The following is a 22,117-nucleotide window of genomic DNA, read 5'->3' as shown; positions in this document are numbered from 1 at the left end:
TATTCAAAGACTCCATGACCAAGAACTCCAAAGCAAATGCAACAAAAACAAACATAAATAGTTGGACTTAATTGAACTAAAAAACTTCTGCACAACAAAAGAAACAATCAGCAGAGTAAACAGACAACCAACAGAATGCGAGAAAATCTTCCCAATCTATACATCCCACAAAGGACTAATATCCAGAATCTACAAGGAACTCAAACAAATAAGCAAGAATAAAACAAACAATCCCATCAAAAAGTGGGCTAAGGACATGAATAGATAATTCTCAGAAGAAGATACGCAAATGCCCAACAAACATATGAAAAATGCTCAATATCACTAATGATCAGGGAAATGCAAATCAAAACCACAATGTGATATCACCTTATTCCTGCAAGAATGGCCATAATAAAAAAATAAAAAAATAATAGATGTTAGAGTGAATGTGGTGAAAAAGGAACACTTTTACACTGCTGGTGGGAATGTAAACTAGTACAAACACTATGGAAAACAGTGTTAATATTCCTTAAAGAACTACAGAGTAGAATTACCATTTGAACCAGCAATCCCACTACGGGGTATCTACACAAAGGAAAATAAGTCATTATATGAAAAAGATATTTGCTCATGCATGTTTATAGCAGCACAATTCCCAATTGCAAAAATGTAAAACCAGCCCAAATGCCCATCAATCAATGATTGGATAAAGAAATTGTGATATATCTATATCTATACCTATCTATATACCACGGAATACTACTCAAACATAAAAATGAACAATATAATGGCATTCACAGCAACCTGGATGAAACTGGAAACCATTATTTTAAGTGCAGTAACTCAGGAATGGAAAACCAAACATCAGATATTCTCAATCATAAGTGGAAGATAAGCTATGAGGATGCAAACACATAAGAATGATACAACAGACTTTGGGGACTTGGGGGACAGGGTGGGAGGGGGTGAGGGATAAAAGACTACACATTGGATACAGTGTACACTGCTTGGATGATGGATGCACCAAAATCTCAGAAATCACCACTGAAGAAACTTATTTATGTAACCAAACACCACTTGTCCCCCAAAAACCTATTGAAGTAAAGAAACCACAATGAGATACCATCTCACACTAGGCAAAATGGCTATTATTAAAAAGTCAAAAAATAACAGATGCTGAGGAGGTTGCAGAGAAAAGGGAATGCTTATACACTGTTGGTGGAAGTGTAAATTGGTACAACCATTGTGGAAAGCAGTGTGGCAATTCCTCAAAGAGCTAAAACCAGAGCTACTATTCAGCCAGGCAATCTCATTATTGGGTATATACCCAAAGGAATATAAATTGTTCTATTATAAAGACACAGGCGTGCATATTTCACTGCAGCAGTATTCACAATAGCCAAGATATGGAATCAACCTAAATACCCTTCAATGGTAGACTGGATAAAGAAAATGTGGTATGTATATGATGCAGCCATAAAAAGAATGAGACCATGTCTTTCACAGGAACATAGATGGAGCTGGAGGCCATTATCCTTAGCAAACTAATAGGAATAGAAAACCAGATTCTGCATGTTCTCATGTAAAAGAGGGAGCTAAATGATGAGAACACATGGATACAAAGAGGGGAACAACAGACACTGGGGCCTACCTGAAGGTGAAGGGTTGGAGGAGGGAGAGGAGCAGAAAAATATAACTTTTGGGTACTAGGTTTAGTACCTGGGTTAAGAAATAACCTGTACAATAAACCACCATGACACAAGTTTACCTATATAACAGACATGCACATGTACCCCTGAACCTAAAATAATTTTTTTTAAAAAGAAAAAATAATACATTACACCCATCATAAAAGAGTGAATGGTGGAGGTGATCATTTATTTTGGACTTTTATTACTGGTTCCATTCAAACCTAGAAATGCAGCTCAGTTCTGTCCTGGACATTCACTGTCTTTGTTGCTACTAATAGCTACCTCTATTTCTAATTCCGACTATGTAGTTTTAACCAGGAGACCAAAGGCACGTGGCAGCTCTAAATGATTGAAACGGATGATTTGAGAGTCTGTCGTAGCCTACTGGAAGAGGGAGTTTATACTCTTTCAAGGAAGTTTTTTGTTTGTATAGATTTCCACAGAGATTATTTAAAACTAGTTATTTAGAAAGTTTTCAGGCCCACTTACCAGATACCACTTTGTATCAAATGCAGGAGTAGTAAAGGGAATTTTTTCAAAAGGAAAGAATGAAAGAAAAAAAGAGGACTCTAGAATCAGACAGACTTGTGTTTCTGTCTCACTCACTAACTCTAAGACCCTGAACTCTAAGACCCTGAACAGAAAGTACTGAATACTTTCTGAGCTCAAATTTTCCTCATTTATCAAGTGAAGGTGATAGCAACTTCACTGTCTTGTGACAATTAGATGAAAAAAAGTAAGTACTCAAAATAGGTTAGAGTTTTCCTCTCTTCTCTAGTACTGCACACTGATCCACAAGTCCAACTTTGTTCTTTCTAATAACTGTTGTCAGTGTAAAATGTAAAAGATGTTGAGGAGGACATTCACCATTGCTCCATCTTGATGATAATGAACCAAACCTAAGGACAAAGTGAGTTAAATGCCAACCTTCTAAAAAGGGCTGCAAACCATTGGGTCCAGTCCCTGCCCTGGGTTGGCCACGAGGAGGGATGGGAATCCCTCATAAGGCTGGGGGTGCCTGGGAAAAGGAAAGGTAGGATCTCATTCCCAAATGGACATCTCCGAAGGCACGCAGGATTACTCACCTGCCCCAGAGCATAACTGAGGAGGGGGAGAAAGGACGGGACAGGAGAGAGAGCAAGGACCAACGGTGGAGATCCATGTACACCTACACTTGGAATGCAGTTCCCTGGGTGGTGTCACAGAAAGGAGCCAGTTTTGGGTTATCTTGTGAAATCTCCACTGAAGATGGCTGAGAACAGGCATGAAGAGCTCCCACGGCAAGCAACTGCTGTGGTCTCTGTACCTAATCCTGAGGGGTCGTGAGCTTCTCAGACTTTATCTTGGTCATAACAGTGAAAAAATGTAGTTGTTTCAAGGGCCAGGAAAATTCAAAATGACTAAGCTTAGGCTGACATCTTGTGGCTCAGCCTGAAATAGGTGCTTCACTAAGAAATTATTTGTCAAGACTGGCAAAGAGAGGTGGCCTGCGAACAGGAAAAAAGGACATAAAAACCCACTTATTATTTTGGAGAATATGATGCTATCCTTTAATGTATTTTAAAGGATATCTGTGAGAAAGATATTTAACTACAGATTTAAATTTATTTTTGGCTGATACACATGGCCTAGACAATTACTGAAAAAATGACTTATTCTGCTTCCAATCCATTTCCAGCATGAGAGGTCACCTTTCCTTTGTTGTCCAGTGGTCTACAAGCTGACCCCTCTGTGATGTCAGCAGGTATTCTGAGAACACTGAGGAGTGCTGGAATGTTCCATGTGCCCATCTGTGCCCTCAACACATCATGCTCCAGACTGAGGCACCATCTATCTCCTTCTTCAGGTCTGTGACCCCTCCTTTTTTTTTTGAGATAGATTCCCATCACCCAGGCTGGAGTGCAGTGGTACGATCTTGGCTCACTCTGCCTCCCAGGTTCAAGCAATTCTCCTACCTCAGCCTCCTGAGTAGCTGGGGTTACAGGCATGCACCACCTCACCAGCTAATTTTTGTATTTTTAGTAGAGACAGGGTTTCACTATGTTGGCCAGGCTGGTCTTGAACTTGTGGCCTCAAGTGATCTGCCCACTTTGGCCTCCCAAAATGCTGGGACTACAGGTGTGAGCCACTGCTGCTGGGCCTTCTGACCCCTTCTTCACACCATAATTATTTGCCAGGTCTGACCCACAGACCCTGGCTGAATGACAGATGAACAAATGCACTCAGACACAAGTATCCAGTGAAAGAGTGGGCTAGGGGACCAGGGCTGCCTACAGACTCCAAAGAGGGTACTGTAAAGAGTCAGCAGCTGTGGCCCTGACCAGCTGGCACTGCAGGCATTTATTCAGTATAGATTTAATGACAAAGGCCTTGAGTCAATACACTTGTGGGTAATTGCGTGTGGATGATTAAAGGCCAGGTTTCTGGAGATATGAGTAAACAACCTATTCTGATAAACTCCCCTGCGTTCCTTTGTACCTACTTCTCACCCTTTGCCCCAGGGTAAGAACTGCTCATTCTTCCCTGAAGCTTTGCAAAACCCCCATGGCCTTCCAAGAAGGTTTGTGTTGATACAATCCCAGCTTCTCCTTGTTAAAAGAATTCCTCAGCTGCCATTTATCTCTGATTTCTCTATAGGCACAGCTCCTAGAACACTGAAGACCTGCTGGGTTTCACACTTGTGTCCCGAAAACCGTCCAAGTTTTTAATGTTCTCCAGAGTGAAAGACCCCCAAGTCTTGCCTTGGTTATTGCCAGAGGAAGGAAAACATCACTTTGCACCTTTTATTAACCTCTGCAAGGATGCACCATCCACAACCATGCCGTGCACATTTTAAGAACATTCTGATGCATTTGAATCTAGAGACTTTTGACAAAGTTCAGAGTTTCCCAAAGGATAATGGGCTCCTATTTGATTTACATCTCATGATGAAAGTGGTTCACAAAGAAGGTTCTTCTCAAAGCTGCGAGTCTAGCTCAAACTCCTAGTTTCAGTTTTTACCTTCAGACTTACATTGAAAGGTATGTTCAAAATGAAAGATTCTTTTTTGATCTCACTATATCACTATGCGCTGGTGGCAAATAGCTTAGCCTTTGTCAGCCTCCGAATGAAGACAGCAAAACTTACTTCATTTTGTGAGGATCAAATGAGATAATTTATGTGAAAACATCTTTAAACAGTAAAGGATTATATAAACATGAATGTCTGCTGACTTTTTAAAAAAAATCTTCTTAACTCAATGTTTCTGAAGCTAGTAAATTAGAGTTATTTAGTTACAATGCGTGGTTCTGCATAAATGCAGGAATATTGGGGGAAATGCTAAAATTACTCTTCATGCAACTTACTACTTTATTTGTGTATGTTGGGATTAATATTTTGAGACATATTCACACATTTTTCTCTTTTCTGTTTCTAAGTATATGGCCTTCTCCATAGTCAGCCTGAAGCATCCATTGCCTTGGGAAGATTGGTGAAGTGGAGGGTAGGGGATGGGAGGATGAAGAGACATTAGAATTGCTATAGCAGAAATCCAAAGAGAAAAACGTGACTTGCAAAATTGTTCTTTAATAAGAATCTTGAGAGTCAGCCTCTGTTATGAAAGAAAAGATTTTCTAAGGTACCTGTAGGCCCCATTGAGCAGACTAAGAGTTGCACCTACAGGCTCAGATCACAGGCTTTCTTCTACAGCAAAGAAGACCCCTCCTGTCTAGGACCACTAAGAGAGGAGTGGTTGGATATGCAGTGGAAGAAAGAAAAGCCCAGTGGGATAGGATAGGCTATAATACAATACAGATGAGAGCCAAGCCTGAAGATCATCACCTTACATATCAAAGTCAGAAGAGGAAGGAAGGCAGATGTTGGAGGGAGTGGACATGTCAGTTCTTGAAGTTCTTACCCCCAGGAATGTGGCAGGTTAATTTCATCCAGAGAGGTATAGAGTAGCCCCAGATTACTGGGGCTGCAGCCTGTTTCCTTGGGCTTCTGCATGGACTCTAAGGAAGGAAGACTCTGCAGGTGGCCACTTTTAATATGGCGATGGGCAATGGTGCTCCTACAGTGGCCAAAGACTGATGTAATGGTGAGACGCATGGTCAGACATGTGTCTGATACCCCTTTCAAGACCTATTTCCCATTCGGGACCCTGGGAGTAGAAAATGTCACAGTGATAAAGGCATAAGAAGAGAGGACTTGACACTGAATGTCCTCAAGCTGTCCTTAGTTCACATATGACATGAATGGGATCCAGATATACCCACATATTCTTAAAGAGAGGAAATAGAAATAATGGTGAGAATGGTCAAGGATGTTGCAGAAAGGTTATCATGGTGGGGAAAGAAGCACCATCTTGGAATCATCTGGGTTAGGATTAGGAACTTGTACTGAGAGAGATTCACAGCATCATTCGGAGCTAATGTATTGATGGGGGCCCAGTCAAGAGAAAGAGCTGGGTTCTGTTCAGCTGTGCATTACCTGAGTGACAGCTACCAGCAGCTGGTGAAAGCAGGGTGTGCTTGACTCTTGTCCTAGGACCAGCATGAACTCTGATGCAGATCTGAGATGCTCCTCCCCCATTCCGTGACCATGAGATGCTTGTGCCCCACACCCTCCATGTCCAAATGCCCAGATGCTCTCCTGCTGAGGGCAGAGAAGGGAGAGAGTGGCACAGTCTGACAGATTGGGTGTTTTACATAATGAATAGTTTATGCATGATTAAGATATTAAATCAGACCTAGGTTACTAGACTGGATTATGTCCATTACTACCACTCTAAGATATAGTAACTGAGAGATGGCAGCAGGGTGGTGGTTTTGCCATGCTGATGATGTTCTATTTCTTGCTCTGAGTGCTGACTCCCTGTCTTTATTTTGTGAAAAATCATGGAGATATATATTTAAGACATTTGCACAGTCCTTTAAATATGTTAGGCTTCAACCAAAAGGTTTGAGAATTCTAATGCCTCTGAACCTACTTGTACATTCACAAGGACATACACATACAACCCAGCAGATGGCACTTATGAGAAGCCAAAAGTCCATTTTAGAGAAATAAAGATGCTGTCTTTTCTCCACACATTTGAGTGCAATGTGAGTAAATGTGTGACTTTACTTCCTGAGCTTTTGCTAAAGAAAGTGGGTCAAAAATCTGTGAACCTAGAAGACTCTCCAAATGCAGTGGCAATGATGCCATAAGGAAGAGTTCAGTCTCGTTTTATATTTAATACTCTCCAAGTAGTAAGTGCTCTAGAATCAACTTCAGATGACAGAAATTAGAGATTTAGTCATTATTGTATCTGTATATTATAACTATCAATGTGTGAGAAAGTGAAACACAAGTTTTATATTTTATCATTTTTATATATTTTTAGATATAGCACGTAGTTTCAAATATTCTTGGAGGCCTTAAATTAACTTTAGCTAAAATCTTCCCTGAACTGGCAGTAGTCTTATAATGCAGCAAGGTATGGTGGGAAGAAGAAAAGAGAAAGAAGAAAGTGGGTCAAGTCCATACCTCTTGGTGTGACATTAGTTGAACTATGTAACCTCTCAGGATGCTTCTTCACCAGTGAAATAATCCTCACATATGCACACCCTGCAGCCTTGTGGTGAGAACAAAGGAGATGCTGTGTGCCTAAGTCCTTTGTAAACTGCATTCACAGGACGCCTCTTGATCATTGCAAATCTGTCTTGAGAAATGAAAGCCAGAACACGTCCATCCTCTGCAGCTTTGTATTTCTAGAGCTTTTGTGCCCTGCTAGGTCGTTAAAGGAGGCAGTATTAAAATTCAATTGGCCCCTGATTAATTGTGCTTCATAATCTGTCACATGACGTGATGTATCTATAAAATAGCTTGTGCAACATGGAAGTCAGCTGCTTTGTGGGTTATGATACAAAGTGGGAGTTGGAGAACCCTTTCTTTATATTTAGCTCTGCACAACTGTAGCTGACACTGCTGGTGCCCATCCACCCTCCCTCCCCTCACTTCAGTATATACTCATAGATTCCAACTGCCAATGCCCTTATCACTGTGCCTGGGGGCTTTCTCTGGTGAGTAAGCCTGGCTGAGCCTGCTCATGGACAGTGCTGAAAGTGTCAAAATGAATACCCCTAGAAGCAGCAGTCAATGAGTATCCCAGCTCTCTTACCCCCAGAGAGGGAAGACTTTTGAGGCATCTGTTCTGCACTAACTCCCAGAATTCTCTGATGGGACTGAGTCCCAGTCACTGCAGTGCTGGCTGGATTTTATTATCATTATGGTTGATTTCCCTTCTGTGTCTCACTTCCTCACTGTCCTACTTGTGTTTCCTTTGCCTCAGAGATACGCTAATTGTCCTCAAATCCCTGCATCAGGGTCTGCCTCTGGGGGATCCCAAACTAAGACAACAACCAGCAATATTAGCTTTAATTTTTGACTCTTGAATTTGGATTTGTTGCCTCACTTGTGGGCTTCCTTAGGTTCAGAAACCTTCCTTCCCACTGCTATGGTTTGAATGTCCCCTCCAAAACTCATGTTGAAATTTAACTGATATTGTGATGCAATTAACAGGTGGGACCATTAGGAGGTGATTAGATCATGAAAACTTTGCCCCTATGAATGGGTTAATGCTTACTATTGCAGGAGTGGGTTAGTTATCTCAGTTTGGTCTCCCTTTTCTCTCTCTGTCCCTTACCATGTGTTGCCTTCTGCCATGCTGTGAGAAGGCCCTCACTATGTAGCCCCTAGATGTTGGATTTCCCAGCCTCCAGAACCATGAGCCAAATAAGCTTCTGTTCTTTGTAAATTACACAGTCTGATACTCTTTTACAACAGCAGAAAATGGACTAAGCTAAGCCATCCACCCTTCATGCCCTACCCTTCATGCTCCTTAAAAAAATTGAGATTTCCTATATATGCTAATTTATTAGGGAGGAATAAGACATTTTAAGACCCGTTCAATTGTTGTTTTTCTCATTGATTCTCTCTCTGTTTTTTTCTCTCCCTTGTTTTTAGCACTTCACATTCCTTCCCTATTCTTTTATCTATCTCTAGACCCCAATCTCCCTCTCCATGTAAAAAGAAGACAAGTATCAAATGATGCTTCCAGAAACTTATCACAGGATAAACACACTCTTGAATAAAGTAAGACTCTCAAAATCATTTTTTTGGAACTAAAATATATAATGACTTCAGACATTGACTTCTGAATACATCATGAGCTAAAGTTCTGTTAGTTGGCATAGTCTTTAACGGAACAGTCTCTTTTCGAGTCCCATGTTACAGTCTAAGATCTCAGGTAATTTAGGAGAGCTCAGACACAGATCTCCTAACGGAGAATAGGCACACTGGCTTAATTAAGACATAGACAAAGGGAAATGCATTTTCTAAATGAGCTACTCTTTTTTTTTTCTTCTCTTTCATTTGAATATCATGGCAAACTTCAACTTCCGAGTAGTTTCATGGGGGAATAAGGACTGGCTTATAATCACTAAATCACTTGGAAACTGATCCCTCCATAACCAAGCATCCACCATGAAATATGTTTTATTTGTTTTAGGAAAGAGGAAGAGAATACATTCCCTCCCTGAGATGAGGGGACTTAACCAATAACAGTGACACCAAACCTGTCTCTTTATAACTGAAATGCCAGGAAGAGTTATTTATTTATCTTTTAAATTTTGTCCACTAAGTAATCCAGATTGATGTTTGAAGAACTCAGAGACCTTTTCAAACTCAGTGGGACTGAGAAACAAAAGAAGGAATCTTTTGTTGCTGCTGTTGATGTTTTCTCCAGAATTAGAGAATCAGAAGGAGTGGTTCATGGCCTTGTAAAGCTTCTTCCATAAAATTCAATAGAGGATCAGAACTTTCAGAGTTCTTAAATTCTCCCTTTGAGGATTAGGGGATAGTAGTTTATAGAGGTGATAGTACCTCTAAGTTTTCAGTAGGGAAAGGCATTTCTCATAAAAACAGGGTGTGTGACTAAAATATAGTTTTGTTGCTGTGAGCATATCTTAAAATTTTATGGCCTGATTTTTTATTTCTTTGCAAAACCGGTCTTACCCTTTTACTTAGTCAAGCATGTTTGCGTAACTCCCTTACAAAAATGCCAGAGTTTCAGAAATCTGCTGAACACAGAGGGTCTCTTTGATGAGGAGGGAATCAGCTGTCCCTGTGTTATAAAGCCCACTTCCCGCACTGTTGGAATTTTCATTTGGTGGGACTTTAAGTTCCCTATGTGCTTCAAGTGTTAATATTGTTTAGTGGAAAATGGCATTTCCTACAGCCTCCATGGGCTGGAAAGTTTTATTTTCATTTGATGTGACCACGGTTGTAAAGATCCTTAATCTCCTGTCTTCGTAATTTCAGTATATCTCTCCCTCAATCAGGCATGCATAATAAACATTCTTTCCTTTTATGGGACATGCAAGAAAATTAATAAATGCTGGAGAAAAGTGAACATTTTAGGTTTTAAAAAAGCACTGAGCTTTCTCTGTGCTATTTCCCAACTAAGGGAGATAAAAACTGCTCCTTTATGACCCACAACTAAAAGGAAAACGTGAAAGTATTCAGAGCACGTACATCACTCACTGAGAAATTATAATGTGCAAGCTGGGAAAGCATTGAATGAGGTGATGGGATTTTCTATCCTCAGATTTTTCATTCAGACTTTCCCTGTTAGTGTGTTCAGTAGCCCCTTAAGCATTGAGAAAACAAAGACTTTGTAGTTGTATGCCTTCACTCCTTGAACAGGCATGTGCCAGGTGATTAATAATGTTTTGGACTCTCTTAAGGGCATTTTACTGTGTTCTCATCTCCCAGACTTTGTGAGCTCCTTCCTTTTCCACCATGCCTAAGAAAGAATTTATTTTGATATCTCTGTCTTTCTCTCTTTTCTGAGCATTTACACAAATAATACATGAATATATGTTATTTATCTTTATAACTGTTTTCAAACCCAATTTTGAAAACCTGACATGATCAAGTGCTACAAGAATACGTATTAATATTTATATACCAATAATGAGAGTGGAAACTGTTTGAAACCATTGAAGAATTATTTGCTATATTTGGTAAAATTGAAAATTTGCATATCATCCAGCAATTGCCCACTTATGTTTTCTATATCTGTAAAACGGTGACAATAATTTTATCTCTCTTATAGCATTGATGTAAGGATAAAGTGATTTGATATATGTAAAATACTTAGAAGTAACATTTTTAGCTTTTAATAAGTTGCAGATTTCATCAGTAGTAGTAGTATAAATGTTGTTATTATTAATTTCCAACTTTAGAGAAACTCTTGCAATGTCCACAAAGAGACTCGTATATGAATGTTCATAAAAATGTTGTTTGTAATAGGAATAAAAATGTGCAAAAACCTAAACATTAATCAAAAGTGAAATGGATGAAAATATCATGTTATATTCATACAATGAAATACTATACAACAGCCACATGTATCAGTAAGGCTAAACTTCAAAAATGTAATATTAATGAAATAATTTGCAAAAGAATATCCAAATTATACCAGTTACATAAAGATCATAAGTTTGTAAACAATACTATATATTTTAAGGGATGAATATATGTAAAGAAAAGTATAAAGAGACACATAGGAATTATAATCTCCAAAGTCAAGGTAGTTGTTATCTCTAGCTGGGAGAAAGAGCTATATAATCAAAGGTAAGACCACATGGGACTTCGAATGGATCGAAAATGTTTTATTTCTCAAGATGCATAACACGTAAATATGTTTCATTGTATCATTCATGTCTTTCAGTAAATATTAGATATTGCACAACAAAAGAAAGCAACAAATATCAAGAATGAAGGATAAATAGCAAATTCATGAATCAGCTTTTACTTATGCATTTTTTGGAAAAAAATAGTTATTTGTTAACTTGGAAAGTCCCTTTGACTGCCATACAAGAAGTTTTATAAATGATGTCTTGATTCTATTTAAATCCTTGTTAGGGAATTGAAGATAAGCGAAAACCAAAAGCCATGAGAAAATTCACATAGCAAGTACTTAGTAGGGCTGCTCACAGGGTTAAAGAAGACAAGATAGTTTACCTGAAGCTAATGTCACCAACTGAGCATAAATAAGACTCTAATGAAGCTAGTCATTATTTGTTGTGAACCCCTGCAGCCCTCCAGACCCACACTCCGTGGCCCCTGTGCAGGTCTTTAAGTGTGGTAACTTGTTGCTTATTTATGTCTGGACTTTTTCATGCTGCTGTCCAGATGCTCATTACCAAATGCCCACGGCAGTATTTTTTCTTACATTTAAAGTTTCCAGAGGGCTGAGATTCAATGGAAAGCACCCATCACAGACCACTCATTCATCCAACAGACATTTAATGAGTGTCTACTATATGCCTAGCACCATATTAGGCACTGATGTAACTGTTGTAAATTTAATCTATTATAAACTTCCCCGTAATGAGACTCTGCTGCTTAGACCAAGACATAAGATGAAGAATGATAATGCTCTGAAAGGCTGTCATTTAATGAGAGCTTAGGGACCTCTATCTCCACCAGCCCTACTTTAATCTCAAAGTGCTTTTGGCAGCTATATGTTCAAATGTTTCTCTTAAAAGCCTGGAGTCTTTCACAATAATCTATAATATAGAAAACAATTGCCATACATAATTAATATTAAAAAATGAAAGGACACATGGTTCATAACAAAGAGTGAGAAATACTACTTACTGAGCTCAGCTTCTTTTTCCACTCAGCATTAGTTACGGGACTGATTTTAAAAGCTGGCTTACTGTCGGAGACACTATGATTTAATTGTTTGAGCCTGTAAAATCCAGGGGAGCTAAAGTGGAGCTTGTTGAAGGAGGATTTCCAATGAGTGACTGGGGTCTCCCAGAGCAAAGGCCCTTTTCCATGACCACAAGTAGAGTTTCTGGAATGGAAAGTTGCCTTAGGAAAATCTCTGCAGTCACGGTAAAAATTCACTTGTTTTTTTTTTTTCCCTGCCATCCACTCAAATTTCCCTTAGTAAGAATGGCAGCAGAAAAGGATTTTGAAAAACTAGAATATGGAAGTTGTAATGGACCATCCAGTGCAGGGGTCCATGACTTTCTGTGAAGGGTCAGATAGTAAATATAAGTTTCCAATATTGGATTTATATACTTATAAACAAGTTTACAACTAAACATAAATAAGTTACCATTGATTCCCTAACTTGCTTAAAATACAAAATTATATGTATAAACGGTATTCAATTGAATGAAATGACAATAATGGATGTCTTTTTAAAATTTTTTATTTCCACAGGTTTTTGGGGAAGAGGTGGTATTTGGTTACACAAGTAAGTTCTTTAGTGGTTATCTGTGAGATTTTGGTGCATGCGTCTTCCAATCTGCAGTCTCCTATCCCTCATCCCTGTCCCATCCTTTCCCCTCGTGTCCCCAAAGTCCACTGTATCATTCTTATGCCTTTGCATCCTCATAGCTTAACTCCCATTTATGAGTGGGAGCTCATAACTGATGTTTGGTTTTCCATTTCTGAGTTACTTCACTTAGAATAATGGTCTCCAATCTCATCCAGTTTGCTGTGAATGCCATTAATGCATTCCTTTTTATGGCTTAGTAGTATTCCATTATATATATATATATATATATTCCATTATATATATATATATATTCCATTATATATATATATATTCCATTATATATATATATATTCCATTATATATATATATATTCCATTATATATATATATTCCATTATATATATATATTCCATTATATATATATTCCATTATATATATATTCCATTATATATATATTCCATTATATATATATATTCCATTATATATATATTCCATTATATATATATTCCATTATATATATATATTCCATTATATATATATATTCCATTATATATATATTCCATTATATATATATATTCCATTATATATATATTCCATTATATATATATATATAAAACAGTATCTTTATCTGCTTGTTGATTGATGGGCATCTGGGTTGGTTCCACATTTTTGAAATTGCAATTGTGCTGCTATAAACATGCGTGAGCAAGTATCTTTTTTGTATGTGTGGACTCTTAAGGAAGGAAGACTCTGCATGTGACCACTTTTAATATGGCGATGGGCAATGGTGCTCCTACAGTGGCCAAAGACTGATGTAATGGTGAGACGCATGGTCAGATGTGTGTCTGATACCCCTTTCAAGACCTATTTCCCATTCGGGACCCTGGAAGTAGAAAATGTCACAGTGATAAAGGCATAAGAAGAGAGGGCTTGACACTGAATGTCCTCAAGGTGTCCTCAGTTTGCATATGACATGAATGGGATCCAGATATACCCACATGTTCTTAAAGAGGGGAAATAGAAATAATGGTGAGAATGGTCAAGGATGTTGCAGAAAGGTTATCACGGTGGGGAAAGAAGCACCATCTTGGAATCATCTGGGTTGGGATTATGACCTTGCATTGAGAGAGATTCACAGCATCATTCGGAGCTAATGTATTGATGGGGACCTAGGCAAGAGAGAGAACTGGGTTCTGCTCAGCTGTGCATTACCTGAGTGACAGCTACCAGCAGCTGGTGAAAGCAGGGTGTGCTTGACTCTTGTCCTAGGACCAGCATGAACTCTGATGTGGTCTGTGGACCACTAATACATGATGAATATTTACCTACTGGCCTGGGATATGATTAATACAATGGTTGAGATCAAGTGTTTCAAAACTTTTAGTGCAATTTGACTGTGTCACAGCAAACAGAGTTGCTTTATTGAATGGGATACAGAGCAGGAGAAATGTTGTCAAATTTATGTGGTGAGTTACAAATGGAAGGAGCTATGTAATTTTTGAGCACAGTAGGGCCATGTTCTAGAATAATTAGCCAGACTTAGAAGCTTTTGATAGGTTATAAATTAATGTAATGTTTTCTTCATTGAGAAATTCTTGTTATTTGTATAAAAGCAAAAAATCTAGTTGAACTAAACATTGTGATTACAGAAATAGTAAAACATATGCATCCCATAAATGGTAATAATTTTAATTCAAAATTTTTTGTAGGCAATAATGTGGAAGCTGGTTAAAAACAACTGTTAATGTGTGTGTAGGTACATTGTCATTGAGGGGAAAGGTTTGGTGGAGAATATTTGAACTATGGAATGAACTCTGTTTCCAAGTTAAGCAACCAATTTGATACTGACCTAATATGGAATAGGACAACCAGTCTTTCTCATTTGTCTAATATTTTTAGTTGTTTCAATTGTCTTAATATTGCTTTGCAAAGAAAAAATTCAACATGTTTTTCCATGGCTGATGAGGTTGAAGAACAAAATCCCAAGTTAGAAGCTTGGAATAATACTGTTTCTGCAGAAAAGTTCCACGACTTAATGACAAATATTAATAAAGTAGTTGGTGGTCTTGATATTGCACATCTGCCAAAATTTATCATCAAAAGCCTTACAAATTTATACAACACTTTGATGTTTTTCTGTCAAAAGAAGGTCCATGACTAATATTCATGTATCTAGATCTCATTCCTTTCATTGAAAGATAATTTAGATATAATCTTAACCTCAGTTAGAATGACTATTATTAAAAAGACAGAAAATATCAGATGCTGTTGAGGATGTAGAGAAAAGAAAACTTGTATACACTATTTTTGGGAATATAAATTAGTAAAAACTAAAAGTAGAACTACCCATATTATGCAGAAATTGCACTACTTGGTACTTATCTAAAGGAAATAAAATCAATATTTCAATAAGATATCTGCACCCCCATGTTTATTGCAGCATTATTCACAATAGCAAAGATATGGAATCAACCTAAGTGTTCATCAATAAACCAATGGATAAAGAAAATGTAATGTCTATACACAAAGGGATATAATTCAGCCATAAAAAAGATAAATCATGTCATTTGCAGCAGCATGAATGCAACTGGAGGTCATTATGTTAAGTGAAATAGGCCAGGCACAGAAAGACAAATGTTGCATGTCATTGCATATACGTGGAAGCTAAAAAAATTAATCTCATGGAAGTAGCGAATAGATTGATTGATATCAGAGGCTGAGAAGAGTGTGTGTGGCAAGGGTGCGGGGAGATGAACAGAGGTTAGTTAATGAGCACAAACATACAGTTAGATAAAAGGAATAGGTTCTAATGTTCAACAGCAGAGTAGAGTGATTATAGCTAACAATGTATTGCATATTTCAAAAATCACATGAAGACTTGAAATGATAAACATGGAATATCGCAAATACTTGAGGTAATGGTTACCCTAAAGACCCTGACTGGACCATTACATATTCTATGCATGTAATAAAATATCACACTTGTTCCATAAATACGTTAAATATTAATTACCAATTACAGTTTTAAAAGTATTTATTTTTAATTGTAATTGTACAGGAAAATTATGTAACTGATTCTTGCTGAAGGATTGAAGATACATTTTGAAAACACATCACTTGTTTCATTTTGGATTAAGGCTAAAAAAAATTATTGTCATGAGATTGCTGAAATGGCTCAAAAACTCAATTATTATTTCAGTCAAAATTTTACTTCAAATATAGTTATTGAAGGACAAAAGTGACAATAACAGTAGCAATTTTCTCTATTAACCACTTGTGAGATATACATATATATACATATACATATACATACTTTTTTATCCATGGTTGTTGGCTCATAACTTTCATAGTCTTCTGTTGTAATGTTGGAGTGTTTTAAGTTTCAGGAGCAGGCCTCAGAAAACATAGTCTTTCTTTCTGACCTTCCCTGTCCTCTCCAATCTTCCCCCACCTCTCTGATTATGGGCCATAAGATCCTCCTTTAAGAAAGGATCCTTCTCTACTGAAAAATACAAAAAGAAATTAGCCGGGCGTGGTGGCGGGCACCTGTAGTCCCAGCTACTCGGGAGGCTGAGGCAGGAGAATGGCGTGAACCCAGGAGGTAGAGGTTGCAGTGAGCTGAGATCGTGCCATTGCACTCCAGCCTGGGTGACAGAGCAAGACTCCGTCTCAAAAAAAAAAAAAAAAAAAAAAAAAAAGGGTCTTGCTACACCCTGGAGGAAGGAATGCTGCACGGAGATGCCAAAAAGAATCTGAATAGACAGGCCTTGCTGGGTTTCCCCACTCAGTCTATCAGCATTATAATAGATATTATAGATCATACCCTTTGATCCAATCACATTTCTACACATAAGTCAATCATGCCTATCCAATGGAGTCCTCATAAAATACCTAAAAGGACAGGGTGTGTAGAGCTTCTGGAGAGCTGAACATGTGGAGGCTGACAGGCAGGTGAAGGAGAACTTGTCCATGTGTCAGGAGGGTGGCGCACCCCAACTTCATGGGGACAGGAACTCCTGTGCTCTTCCAGGCCTCACAGTATATATCTCTTCATCTGATTTTTCATTTGGATCCTTTTGTTTTTTGAGACGGAGTCTTGCTCTGTCGCCTAGGCTGGAGTGCAGTGGCACGATCTCGGCTCACTGCAAGCTCCGCCTCCCGCGTTCACGCGGTTCTACTGCCTCAGCCTCCTGAGTAGCTGGGACTACAGGCGCCTACCACCACGCCCGGCTAATTTTTTTTTGTATGTTTAGTAGAGACGGGGTTTCACCGTATTAGCCAGGATGGTCTCGAACTCTTGACCTCGTGATCCGCCCGCCTCGGCCTCTCAAAGTGCTGGGATTACAGGCGTGAGCCACCTCGCCCGGCCCATTTGGATCCTTTAAAACATCCTTTGTTATACATTGATTAACGTAAGTATTTCCTTGTGTTCTGTGAACTGCTCTAGCAAATTAGTCAAACTCAAACAGGGGTTTGTGGGAACCACAACTTGAAGCCAGTCAGTGAGAAGTTCTGGAGGTGTGGGGTTTCAACTGGTTAGAAGAAGGGGGTGTTCTTGTGGGACTGAGCCCTCAACCTGTGGTTTCTGAGGCTATCCCCAGGTAGATAGTATCAGAACTAAATTAAATTGGAGGACACCCAGGTGGTTTCCACTGCAGAATCAATTACTAGCTTGGGGTATGGAGAGAAACCCGCACATATTTGGTGGCAGAAGTCTTCTGTGTTGATTATTGTTGTCGAGAGAAGAAAGGAAAAACACAGCTTGAGTTGCACTTTTCCACACTCACTCCCCAATGCACACATTCAGCAAACACCAAGTACAGTTTCTGAAATTATTTTCCTTCTATATATCTGTTCTGATATATGTATTTAAATTTAGTTTTACATTTTCTGAATTTATCAGTAAACACTTTTGACTTCTAATATGTATAATTTTTGCATTTTCTCTTTCCAGTAATTTTTAAAAATTTTTCTTTTACAAAAATATTTACTTGAAAAGGACTGGAAATTTTAAAAGTGGTCCTTAATACTGTTGGCTTTAGAAGCATCAGCCTAAATAACTTGAATAAACAACAGATCATGATAAGTGTTACAGTAAATGTAAAGACTGAATCATCAAAGCCTAAAGAGAGAGGAAAGACAACACTACTTGCATGACTCTTGAAAAATGCACCAACTGGTTGTTGCTTTTCTCATTTGACCCTCTATACAAAGCCATGAGGTTGACAGAGGTCACCAATCTTGAAGCTGTCTGACTGAAAGCCTTAAACATTTAGCACATGATAAGGAAGGGTAACACTTACTGAGGGCTCCTTGTGCTGCCAGTGTACAAAGCTGGGGTCAGCTCTCCTTCTTGAAACTTCTTCCAAGTGGCCTATGCTTGCTTCCCTTAGGTGGTTTCTAGATATTCTTTTAATGGAAACACAACTTACTGAAGAGCAGACAGTTTTATTTATTATTTTTTAATTTTTTTTTTCTGTAGGTTATTGGGGCACAGGTGATGTTTGGTTACATGGGTAAGTTTTTTATTGGTGATTTCTGAGATTTTGGTGTACCTATCACATGAGAGCAGTGTACAATGCACCCAATTACTAGTCTTTTATCCCTCACCCCCTTCCCACCTTTTTCCCTTGAGTTCCTAAAGTCCATTGTGTCATTCTTATGCCTTTGTATCCTCATAGCTTAGCTCCCACTTATAAGTGAGAAAAAGCGATATTTGGTTTTCCATTCCTGACTTACTTCACTGAGAATAATAGTCTCCAATCTCTTTCAGTTTGCTTCAAATACCATTAATTCATTTCTTTTTATGGCTGAGTAGTATTCCATTGTGTGTGTGTATGTGCCACAGAAACCGTAGCATATATATATATATATATACACACACATATATATATACACACATATCTATACACCACAGTTTCTTTATTCACTCATTGATTGATGGGCATTTGGGTTGGTCCCACATTTTTACAGTTGTGAATTGTGCTGTTATAAACATGCATGAGCAAGTATCTTTTTTGTATAATGGCTTCTTTTCTTCTGGGTAGATACTCAGTAGTGGGATAGCTATATCAAATAGTAGTTCTAATTTTAGTTCCTTAAGGAATCTCCATACTGTTTTTCATAGTGGTTGTACTAGTTTACATTCCCACAAGCAGTGTAGAAGTGTTCCCTTTTCATCGCATCCATGCCAACATCTTTTTTTTTTTAAATTTTTTGATGATGGTCATTCTTGGAGGAGTGAAGTAGTATCACTTTGTGGTTTTGATTTGCATTTCCCTGATCATTAGTGATGTTGAACATTTTTTATGTTTGTTGGCCATTTGTATGTCTTCTTTTGAGAATTGACAATTCATGTTCTTATCCCACTTTTTGATGGGATTGTTTGTTTATTTCTTGCTAATTTGTTTGAGTTCATTTTAGGTTCTGGATATTAGTCCTTTGTCTGATGTATTGATTGAGAAGATTTTCTCCCACTCTGTCAGTTTTCTGTTTACTCTGCTGATTGTTCCTTTTGCTATGCAAAAGCTCTTTAGTTTAATCAAGTCCCAGTTGCTTATCTTTGTTTATATTGCGTTTGCTTTTTGGTTCTTGGTCATGAAATCCTTGCCTAAGCCAATATCTAGAAGAGTTTTTCTGATGTCATCTGCTGGAATTTTTATAGTTTCACATCTTAGATTTAAGTCCTTGATCCATCTTGAGTTGATTTTTGTGTAAGGTAAGAGATGATGATCCAGTTTCATTCTCCTACATGTGGCTTGCCAATTATCCCAGCACCGTTTGTTGAATAGGGTGTCCTTTCCCCCACTTTATTCCTTTGTTTGCTTTGTCAAAGATCAGTTGGCTGTAAGTATTTGGGTTTATTTCTGGGTTCTCTATTCTCTTCCATTGGTCTATGTGCCTAGCTTTATATCAGTACCATGATATTTTGGTGACTATGGCCTTATAGTATGGTTTGAAATCAGGTAATGTGATGCCTCCAGATTGCTTAATCTTGCTTTGGTTATGCGGGCTCTTTTTTGCTTCCATATAAATTTTAGAATTTATTTTGTAGTTCTGTGAAGAATGATGGTGGTATTTTGATGAGAATTGCATATATGTACAACAAATAGCACTATGAATGGAATAGTATCTGACATTTCAATACTAATATTTAATTTAGATGGCCTAAATGCTCCACTTAAAAGATACAGAATTGCAGAATGGATAAGAATTCATCAGCTATTTGCTGCCTTCAAGAGACTCACCTAACACTTAAGGACTCACATTAACTTAAGGTAAAGGGGTGGAAAAAGAGATTCCATGCAGATGGAGACCAAAAGCGAGCAAGAGTAGCTATTCTTATATCAGACAAAAGAAACTTTAAAGCAAAAGCAGTTAAGAAAGACAAAGGGGGACATTACATAATGATAAAAGGCCTGTTCAACAGGAAAATATCACAATCCTAAATATATATGCACCTAACACTGGAGCTCCCAAATTTATAAAACAATTACTACTAGATCTAACAAATGAAATAGACAGCAAAACAATAATAGTGGGGGACTTCAGTACTCCACTGACGACACTAGACAGGTCATCAAGACAGAAAGTTAACAAAGAAACAATGGATTTAAACTATACCCTAGAACAAATGGACTTAACAGATATTTACAGAAAATTCTACCCAACAACCACAGAATATACATTGTATTCATCAGCACATGGAACTTTCTCTAAGATAGACCATATGATAGGCCACAAAATGAGCCTCAATAAATTTAAAGGAATTGAAATTATATAAAGTACTCTATCAGACCACAGTGGAATAAAACTGGAAATCCACTCCAAAAGGAACCTTCAAAACCATGCAAATACATGGAAATTAAATAACCTGCGCCTAAATGATCATTGGGTCAAGTATGAAATCAAGATGGGAATTAAAAAATTCTTCAAACTGAATGCAAATAGTGACACAACCTATCAAAACCTCTGGGATACAGCAAAGGCAGTGCTAAGAGGAAAGTTCATAGCTCTAAATGCCAACATCAGAAAATCTGAAAGAGCATAAACAGACAACCTAAGTTCACACCTCAAAGAACTGGAGAAACAAGAACAAACCAAACCCAAACCCAGCAAAAGAAAGGAAATAAACAAGATCAGTGCGGAACTAAATGAAATTGAAATAACAACAAAAAAAAATACAAAAGATAAATGAAACAAAAAGCTTGTTCTTGAAACCAGCTTAATAAATAAAATAGATAAATATTAAGCTGGTTCTTGAAACCAGCTTAATCAATAAAATAGATAAATAAAATTGATTGAACATTAGCAAAATTAACCAAGAAGACAGAAAATCCAAATAAACTCAATCAGAAATGAAATGGGAGATATTACAACACCACAGAAATACAAAAGATCATTCAAGGCTACAATGAACACTTTCATGTGCATTAACTAGAAAACCTAGAGGAGGTGGATAACTCCTTGGAATGATATAACCCTCCTATCTTACAACAGGAAGAATTAGATACCCTGAACAGAGAAATAACAAGCAACGAGATTGAAATGGTAATTAAAAAAAAAGTTTTATATTTTAAATCCCTGTATGTACTTCTCTAATTTTTACTCCAAATATACAAGATATGTTAATGTGTAGGAAGCAAGTGTAAGTTTGATGTTCACATAAGAAGCAGTATCCAAGGAGAGTACCATTGAATTGTGACCTTATGTGTCATTTATTACATTAGGAGTGAGCCAATGTTTTACCCTTTGAGATGAGCAGATTGCTTGAGGGGAGTTAGAGTCCTTACATATGTCATCAGTAAATCATTTTCACGGACTGCTGGGCAGAATTTAGGCAGATCAGGGAAGTGATGACAATGGCTAGAAGAAGGGTAGAAAGGGAGAGACATAGGTGAGAATGACAGACGTTCAGGAGGTGCATCAGCGGGAGCAAGATACGGCACCGCAGAAAAAGACCCAGAGAATAATATACTGTAAAGTCGTATTTACAATTTAAGGACATGCAAAACTATTCAATATATTGTTTAAGAGTACAGAAAGTTGAAGTCAAGCTACAAAGAATAGCAATTGATAAATAAACATAAAATTCAGCATAATGGTTACCGAGGAGGTGGTTT

At 37.8% G+C, this 22,117-nt stretch overlaps 1 protein-coding gene and 1 long non-coding RNA gene across 9 annotated transcripts in view; one reads left to right on the top strand and one right to left on the bottom strand.

Annotated features, from left to right (window-relative positions):
- Positions 1 to 22,117, bottom strand: part of SPTLC3 (serine palmitoyltransferase long chain base subunit 3) — a 247,582-nt gene that overhangs the window by 209,914 nt on the left and 15,551 nt on the right. For all 8 annotated transcript variants that reach the window (XM_054542014.2, XM_054542016.2, XM_054542021.2 and 5 more), the window contains one exon: positions 21,744 to 21,860. The gene's annotated coding sequence lies outside the window, so the exon portion shown is untranslated. The remainder of the gene's footprint in view (positions 1 to 21,743; positions 21,861 to 22,117) is intronic.
- On the top strand, positions 3,162 to 4,870 carry LOC129052181 (uncharacterized). The gene is made up of 2 exons (XR_008517070.2): positions 3,162 to 3,519; positions 4,311 to 4,870. It is a non-coding gene; the product is annotated as an uncharacterized LOC129052181 (long non-coding RNA).

This window comes from Pongo abelii, chromosome 21 (assembly GCF_028885655.2).
Source record: "Pongo abelii isolate AG06213 chromosome 21, NHGRI_mPonAbe1-v2.0_pri, whole genome shotgun sequence".
In the NCBI taxonomy this organism is placed as follows: domain Eukaryota; kingdom Metazoa; phylum Chordata; class Mammalia; order Primates; family Hominidae; genus Pongo; species Pongo abelii.
Note: the sequence above shows the minus strand (reverse complement) of the source record. Positions and strands in the feature narration are given on the sequence as shown.